The sequence below is a fragment of the Nicotiana tabacum genome, chromosome 8 (assembly GCF_000715075.1).
Source record: "Nicotiana tabacum cultivar K326 chromosome 8, ASM71507v2, whole genome shotgun sequence".
Lineage (NCBI taxonomy): Eukaryota > Viridiplantae > Streptophyta > Magnoliopsida > Solanales > Solanaceae > Nicotiana > Nicotiana tabacum.
This window is the reverse complement of record NC_134087.1, coordinates 197,457,506-197,466,981: the sequence shown is the minus strand read 5'-3', so window position 1 is coordinate 197,466,981 and position 9,476 is coordinate 197,457,506. Positions and strand designations below refer to the sequence as shown.

Genomic DNA, 9,476 nt, shown 5'->3' with positions numbered 1-9,476 from the left:
AAAAGAAGGATTTAAAATATATATATATATATATTTAGTTTAGTTTAAAATTGAAAGTCTTTAATAAGTATTGAGTAGTTTTTAAAATTCTTTATGGCTATTTTATTTTTATTTTTAATTATTTCTTACTATTTAAATAATTAGTATGTTGGTTTATCTTTAACCAAAAAAAAAAAATAAGAAAAAAAAAACAATGAAAATTGAAAAAAAAAAATAACGAAGCACAAAGCAGAAATGCTAGGAAATGAAATTTCAAAGTGTTCCTTTCCAAGTTATCTTCGTGTGTTTGTGGAAATATTCCAACAACAATCTAGAGGGGTCCACACATTCCAAACATACATATCCTCATTTTTGTATCATTTTAATTAAAAGTACAGTGCACATGAATGGACAATAGTTCAAGCACATGGGGTTCACACAATTCTTCCTATCTTTTGCTTTTTGTGCAAGATATATACACACACGATATAGATATGGAAAAAAAGAATAGAAAAAGAGAAAGTGGGGAACAACACTTTGAGAGACAAGGAGGATTTTCGGGGAAAAAGGAGGGGACCAAAATATTTTGAGTTTTTCTTATTTGATTTGGGTTTAAAATATAAAGAAGATAAGTTGTAGTGGAAAATGCACTAATGAAATGCCCATTTTAAGGGGGCTGAAAATCACGGAAGGAGGGGATTCAGAGACACATACACTGAGTTCAAAAACAAGAGAGATTCTGAAAATACTGGAAATGAAGAAGAACATTTTCTGAAAAATACTAAAAAAAATACTGAAGAGATTTTGAGAGAGTTTTTTTTTGAAGAGCTAAAATACACAAAAGAGGACATTCTACAAAAAAAAGGGATGGGAGGTGGGCACAAAAAGAAAAATTGATCTGAAGCTTTCGGGGTTTTTTCTGGTTTCTTAGCGTTTCGGGTTTTCTTTCACTAATCCTGGTCTTCAAGAAGTATTGTGAGGGACTCTTTCTTGCTGCTATAGTCACTGCTGAACTCCATTTACCATTTTCAGAGTTTTATTTTTGATTTACCTTCTAATAGGTATGTAAACTTCATTTTGATAGGAATTTAGAATGAATTCTGCTTATGTTAAGTCCTTGTTTCTAGATCTGTTTATTTGTGCATTCGTCTATCTCTTTAAATCCATTTAATTCCCATCCCATAATTAGCGTCATGATTCTCGCTTCATTAAAGTGTGAAAATCATTTAGATTAGTACAGCAATATGTTAAATGTTAGCTTGTGGGTCCGAAAAATGTCCAACTGAACTCCTGCATGTATCACTGACTAGATCTCTTTTATTATAAAAAATGTGTAAGAAGTGAAGCGTACTGCATGTAAAATCTTGCGCATGAAACTCTTTGTGAATGGAAATTAAATTTGTTGGACGGAATTATGTGTATAATGTAAATAAAATGTGGTTGTCATACTTGGTATTGTTTGATAATGAATTTTCATTTCATAAGTTTGTCCTTTCTGACAGAATGTATGTCTTGGTTTACAAAAATGTCAAATGGGTAAGGGGAAGAGTGTAGCGGACCCACTGTTAAAGTTTGATATTTGTTTTTTTTAGTAAGGATAGCATCTAACATATCTAACATGCATATCATTTTCAATTATGACTATCTTAGCTAGGGTCACATCTCTCTTTGTCTTCATGCATTTTTTTTTAAAAAAAAAACTTTGATATAGTTTTAATTCCATTGTCTTTGCATACGTGTATACAGTTGTCATCTTGAATTGGCATGTTAAATGGGTAATTCATAAATTTTGATGGTAAACTATTTGTTGCATTTTTATATATTGATTTAGTACTTATTCCATGTTATGCCATATTTTTCATTTGTGAGTAGTAAATACCTTGGTTTGTGCATTATTGAGTAATCTGTTTCTTAGTATCCTTTAGATTAATTTGTTGTCATTTCTTATTTAAGTGAATGCGTAAGTTTTGATGGTGAATTGAACGGATAATTGTGTTTAATTAGCACTTGTAATTTTGGGTTTGCATTAAAGTGATTCATAACATGTGGGTCACGGTAGTACTATGGAATTGTTAAAAGCTTTTGGTTTTGAGATGACTTTGATAATCAATAAGGCATGACAACTTTAAGATGCAATTGATCTAAATAGCCTAATGACTAGATTACGTCATTTCTTCCTTAATATTTTTTATCCATAATTTCTTTGACTTTGCACAATAATTTTAAAGTAGTTTAGAAAAATAATACAAATTTCGTAGCTTGCTTTAGGCGCGTAATTTAAAAAATTACTTTCCTAAACTCGGGTGTACATTTATGTGACCCAAATCTAAATCTTAACAATGCTAGATAAAAATGTGTTGCGAACCGCGGATGCATTTATGTAGCGTGGCTTACGATGTGTTTTAAATAACTTTGAATTTTTCCCGAAATATTAAAAACGGTTAAAATAATAGCACCCTTTTTGCTTTTGCTTTTACTTTTGCTTTTGGCTATAGTATCTTGAAATATCAGATTGAAGTGTTTGTGCACTCAAGTGATGGAGTAGAGATTCTCTTTCACCATTACACATTACGTATAACACAAATTAGAGTAAATGTATGCAATTGTGAAGTTTCTTTCTCTGCTGTTTGTTTGGCATGATTGATCCATTTTTTATGCATTCAATTAGTAGATGGTTTATTTCCATACTTGAGCCTTTTGTTTAAAAATTGTTTAGCAACCGAACCTCATATTTTGATTTAAAGCAATGAAGATTTTTTTTGGCCATGTGGATTTAGATAATTAAAGTCTGATTGGCCAAGAGCTAATAAAAATTCACAAGCTAGTTTCATCTTTATGTAAATAATCTATCTCTTTTTCTATATTAATTTCCATAACATGGCCTTCACAATAATCTTAAATTAGCTTTAGAAAAATAATTAATAAATCTCGTAGTTTGCTTTAGGCTCGATTTAGATTAGCATTGTGAATATGTATACGTTCGCGTAACATAATTGCGAATTTAACTCTAAAAAAGACTCGAGGGATGCGTTCGCGCAACCTCAATTAAATTTTCTTAAATAAATAAATAAAGCGTTATTAATTGTGGACATGTTCGCGTCACATGATTTTTGACGCACCAAAAGAAAAGAGTATACGTACGCGTAACTCAAATCTTTAACTATGAATAAACCAAGTAATTTAAAAGCGGTTTAATAGTTGAAAATGCATATAGGTTTGAAAGTGTTTTAAAATCAGATAATTAGGCCAATAATAATAGTTGAGCGACAGTGCTAGAACCACGGAACCCGGGAATGCCTAACACCTTCTCCCAGGTTAACAGAATTCCTTACCCGGATTTCTGATCCGCGGACTGTAAAACAGAGTCAACCTTTTCCTCGATTCGGGATTTGAACCGGTGACTTGGGACACCATAAATATCCCAAGTGGCGACTCTGAATTCCTTAATATAAATAATCCCGTTTCGATTGTCCTTTAATTGGAAAAACTCCCTTGTGCCTTTCGGGTGTAGGAAAAAGGAGGTCTGACAGGCGGGGCTTGAACTTATGATTAGTCATCTTATTAGGTTGTATCAGCCCTTTAACCATCGAGGTCTGCTAACCTTGCGATGTCGATCGACCACGCCCTTCGTTGTTGATGATGAGGAAGATGGAGACCGGGAGTGGATGAGTCGCTTCATCCGAGTGCGGACCGCTGACAAGGCGAGGTCGCGCTCCTCTGAAGAGGAGGAAGGGTTGCCAGCTTTCGGGCTAAAGAACGACAACAATAAGCAAAAGATGCTTTTACAGGGCAATGGCACTCAAAGCAAGGCAAAACGGGACCGAGGCTTCGGAGCGGAAGCATCATTCGAGCCTGCCACGTCCATAGTTCCTGGTTTTGGAAAGATGGTTTCTCCGTTGTTGTCGCCTTCTTTTTTCATCGACAGTACTTCGAGGGATACTAGAAACTCGGGGTCGCATACACTAAGAAACCGTGCCTCGACTGGAGTCGATCCTTTCAGAGCTGAGGGAACTGGGTTGGCAGATATGCGCTCGGCCTTCGAGGAAGCCCAGCGGCTTCACTTCGTGGTGAGTTTTGGCACAGGACTTTCGAACTTCGCGTCTTCCCTTCCTTATTGGGTTTTCTTTTGCAGGCCTTCGACAAGCTTAAGTCCGGGCTGCTTCGTTGTAAAGCCAAGATGCGGAAAGCTTTGGATGAGGAGAGATACCTTAGGCTCCTTTGCGATGAAAAGGAAGTCGAGTTGGTACACTTGCTGTATGAGGTGAGCCAGAGCTTGAATTATGAGAACTACTTGAAAGAGTGGGTAATTTTCTATCTCGGGTGAGCGTGCATTCCGCCTTCTAGATTCTGAGGCTAACGCTTCATTTATTTCAGTTGTAGAAAAAGACAGAAGCCTTAGAGCACCTTTGGGATGAAGCTGGCTAAGTCAAGCGTGAGCATGATGAGCTAAAAGCTCGGGTGGAGATGCAGGCTCTAGAGGGAAGGGTGCTCTAGCTAAAGTTCCCGCTTTTGAGGCTCAACTTCGCTAAGCTCGTGATAAAGCTTCGGTTAAATCTGATATGATTAAGAAGCTCGAGCTTGAGCTTTCAAAGGTCAAGGCTGAGATCGTTGATGACCGGGCTAAAGCCGTAATGAGCCGAGCTAAGGCTGACCAGGAGATGGCAATCTATTTAAAGGACGATATCGTTGCTCAAGCTGAGTTGAGAAGGATCCTCGACCGTGAAGAAAGGATTGAAGAATATGATTGTTGCAAGTCTCTGAGAAAGACCCTCGAGGAGATCCGTGCTAGGGGTTTTGCCCTCTCGGAAGAGTTGGTGCGAGCGAGGGCAGATGAGTGTGATGCTCGGTTACTTATGTCCGATGCCGAAGAAAGTGAAAACGAGGTCGGAAGGCCATTGCTCCCAGGGGGCGTAGATTTCGCCATTTGTATATAGCATTTTCAAAGCATGTTTGTAGATGGAGATTGCGTTTTTATGTATATGTGTATAAAAGAAAACCTTGCGGCTTTATTTCTTCTGTATCTCTTTCTGTCTCGAATTTGGCCAGGTGAACTGGTCTTTGAGTTGGTAGGAATCCTTAGATTCGTGATATGGCCCTGGGGCTCATTAGGCTGGCCCGTAGGCTCTTAAGTGCTTGGTCAATGCAATCTTTTATGTGAGCTGGCGATAACAACTCTTACGCCTTGCTCTTAGGAATATTTAGTTAACTATTTTGGATTCAGTCTCCAAATCAGGTTTCGACTCGAGCTCATTCAACCCTCAAGTCTTGTATTCGTGGGGGCTGACGACAATGGCTCTTACGCCTTGGGCCGATGCGGCCTTTTAGTGTGGGCTGGAAACAATGGCTCTTACGCCTTACTCTTAGGAATATTTAGTTTACTATTTTGGGTTCATTCTCTAAATCGAGTTTCGACTCGAGCTCATTCGACCCTCAAGTTTTGTATTTGTGCGGGCTGGCGACAATGGCTCTTACACCTTGGGCCGATGCGGCCTTTTAGTGTGGGTTGACGACAATGGCTCTTATGCCTTGGGCCAATGCGGCCTTTTAATGTGGGTTGGTGACAATGGCTCTGACGCCTTGGGTCGAAGCGACCTTTTATTGGCTTTATTTTTCCCTCATTAAGGACTTTTTGAAATAATTTTTGCCTGACTCTTCGACGGTTCGATAAAAACCTCGGTTATGAGTCGTTATATGGCGATAATTGTTGATACCCAATTTTTTAAAATTGCATATATACCTTCTAAATCATGCATTAATAGCAATTTGTATTTTTTTCATAGTTTTCCTATATTTTTATTAATTTACCCAGTATTTTATTTCCAATAAAAAGTTATAAAATGACATTACAAATGATTTCAAAAGTATTTCTTGATTTAATTTATTATTCATAGTCCTATTTAAACCAAATTATTTTGCAAGCCCAATCATATAATTTTATACCATCTTTACCCAAAATTTAGTCATTTGTATTTTAAAATACTAAATAATCATTTTAAATTATTTTCTATGCATGAAATTCATTTTTGTGATTATTAGCTATTTTTACAAATTATTTTAATTAATTTAATTGGGTATTTAACAAATAGCCTACTTTCATTTTAATTTTAGCCTAATTAAACCAGACCCCAAACCCAATTAAAACAGGCCAAATACCAGGCACAGTCCATTAATTCCGCCCGATCCAACGTCTTGTTTAATCTGGATCGTTGATCGATTTTGATCAACAGTCCAGATCTTCTCTTACCTTAATTAACCCTAAAGACCTACCCCCCCCCCCCCCGTTCTCTCATTTCTCTCTTTCTCTCCACCGTTACATCCTCTCATCTCTCCCTCAAGCTCTCTCTCTGCTAAACCCTACTCTCATCTCACCGGCCGTTGGCTCGCCGGTAACAATGGGGGTTCCACCACCACCCCTAGCCTCCATGGCTCCCCCCATGCCGGATTATTGCTACCCTAAGGTCCTCAAGGGACTAACGACTATTCAACTCACACCTATAGTCTGATTCTGAGAACGGCCTGTTCGAGTAGGATCTTTCTTTTTCCGGCTAGATCCATGTCTTCTAAGTCGGAGTCTCTCTATATCTGGGTTATCTCTATCCGAAACCCTAATTTTAGCTCTTGACTTCTTAGATCTGTAACAGATTTAAGAGTTTTCTGAGTTATCTTTACTATTTTCTTAAGAATCTCTCCGATTTTTCAAAAACGCCTTTTCATCTTCAAACTAGGCTTTCTTAACACTTTTTCAAAATGACTTTCCCTTTGATTTTTTGGTATTATTCTATGATTCTTACTATGTTTAAATGGTTATTTAAGTTTTTCCCTTTTATCTGATTTATCATATTGAAAACCATAGTTTCTTGGTCTTAATCTTGGGTTCTGAGTCTGTATTTGATGATTTGTTCGTTTAATCTGTATGCATGCTTGTTTCTCATGAACGTTCTGAGTTTTTGTGATTTTACCCTATTATGCTCATTAGGGTTTCTGATTTTTGCTTCTTCCGCCTATATTATGTTTATTCTGTTAATTCCTCTAATCACTACTATGTTCTATGTGAATCCCTAATTTTGTGTGATTTTTACCCTACTATGCTAGTAGGGTTTCTAATTTTTTGCCTCTTCTTGCCTATTATGTTTTTATTCTGTCTGTTCATAGAGATTTATGGTAATTTCCCCTAAACCAGTACTATTGTCCATTGGAATCCTTGATTCCCTGTGATTGATATCCTTCACTAATCTCTTGTGATATTTTCTACTGATTTTCAACCTCTAAGTTATTTTTCTTGCCTTATTTTATGGTCGACCATGTTGTCAACTGATTCTTATGTTATTTCCTTAATTGGAATATTATGTACTTAGCCTTAATTACATGTTCTATACTTGCACTATGCTGAAATTATTTCCTTATGTGTTATATTCCAGTCTTATGTGATCTCCTTCCTAATTTGTCTTTACCGTTTGAAGTTAACTCCCTTAATTAAGGGAGTACTTATACTGATTTTATACTAATTGATACCTAGTTCTATAATTACTGTATGACTTTGATTCTTACCTTATTATTCTACCTAGTTTCAAACTATATATACATATGCTCTCTCATTAACAAAGACACATGAACACATTGGTTCAAAAACTCTCTCACACTTAAAAAGCTTTCTGCTTTCTTTCTTTGTTACTTGCTAATATTCTGAATTAGCCGGCTTCAAGCCAAGGCTAATTATTGTGCTCTCCTATTCTTCACTTTGTGTTTACTATCTTTATACTGGTATGTTCTGATTTCAATTCAAGTCCTAAAAATAATATGTTTCTTTTACTACTTCAGTTCATCATGTTCTTGATTTGTTTCTAACTATGGTTTTGTCGTTCAACATGTAATTAATCTCTTTTGCTTCATCTAATTATGTTATCCATGTCTTACCTCTTTAGGGCCAGCATGCTCTCATGAACCAGTAACTTGACTTTACTTTGTTTAATGCTTGTATACTATTGACTAGTTCTAGTATACACCTATTGGGCTATTGTCCCAAGTTGTCTTAATATTATGCTCAGTCATGTTTAGTATAAACTCTTATACTCTACTATCTCTCAACCCCTATGAATTTCCCCTAGGCATCTCTGGTTCTGTAACTATGTTCTAATTAACACTCCCGAATCTATGTCTTACTACCTGCACTAAGTGCAAAGGACTTCTTCCTATTATGTGTTCACCATACATGCTCTATTTGTCCCCAACCCCCAATTGACCCCGTGTGAAGGTTTGTTCTCTGAGTGTTGCTGAACTTGTTTGACTGACCTGCTGTTTGTTTAATTACACAACTGTTTTCAAAAGCTGTTTTACTAAACAACTCTCTTATTTACACAACTATTTCAACTAAGTCTCTTTTCACATTGCTTTCTTGCTAAAACCTTTTCAAAACTATGTCAAGCACTCTCACTCTACTCTTAGGTCCTTAAGTTTTTCCTCTCCAATGTGTGACTGCTTTGGGATCCCTATGAGATCCCTCTGAACTGTGATGCATTGGAGCTGGCTCTTCCACACTGCACCTACTCAGTTATGTTTGTGAAATCTGGGTGTGAGCACTGCCCGGTATTCTTGAGGTCCTTAGGGAACTCTGACACACCGGGATATAAGAAAGGCTGTGAAACATCTGGGCATTTGAGATTCTGGAAATCTGGGCCCGTTTTTAGGCTCTCTATAGTGTAACTTCTTATTTTCTTTTTCTACTTATGTAATTCATTTCAATACTGGTTTGTAATAATTATTTTAAATGAATATTTGTGTTGGCTAGTGAAAAAAGGAGGGTAGTCATATATATGTTATCAATATCAATGGGTAGAAACCATGCCTTAGGTTTACATTTCCCATATGTGCATTAGAATCCATGTTTAGGACCAATACATTCCAAGCATGTCATGCATTAAATATCATGTTCTTAGGTTTACTGTTTCAGCATCTCATTTGACATTATTTTTATCACTTAGAAATCCTGCTTTAGGCTAAATAACAGCATTAACACAAAACTGTTACTCCTATGCATTTGGAAATCATGCTTAACAATGTTGTAACTCTCTGTGCATTTAGAAATCATGCTTCAGGAATTTCGCATATAAATCATTCTGCATTTTATATGTGCATATTAGATATCCTGTTTTAGGATCTCGTTCATACTCGCTCAGTCACACCCAGTTAAACTACTGATGCATGAAAAAGGACATAAGATGGTATCACCTCTGATTCTACTGTTTTAAATAGACTGGTAATAACTCCTTATATTCTCAGATTTACAATGCTTAGAACAGCATACTTTAGGTATAATAACTTCTAAACTGTTTTTAATAACTCTAGTAAATCTTGTGCATGATCCCACGCCTAGGCAAGCCCTAGGTAATCAAATTTTTATAAAACTGGAAACTACCTCTTTATGTGTTTACTGTTTAATGGTTAACATGCTTAAAATCAATAGGCAAACTAATAGGTCACTGCTTCTGAGTTTATAAAAT

At 36.3% G+C, this 9,476-nt stretch overlaps 1 long non-coding RNA gene across 1 annotated transcript; it reads left to right on the top strand.

The window, feature by feature from the left end:
• Positions 1-501: 501 nt before the first annotated feature.
• On the top strand, positions 502-9,208 carry LOC107809461 (uncharacterized). The gene is made up of 3 exons (XR_012694398.1): positions 502-4,046; positions 4,112-4,240; positions 4,354-9,208. It is a non-coding gene; the product is annotated as an uncharacterized LOC107809461 (long non-coding RNA).
• Positions 9,209-9,476: the final 268 nt, after the last annotated feature.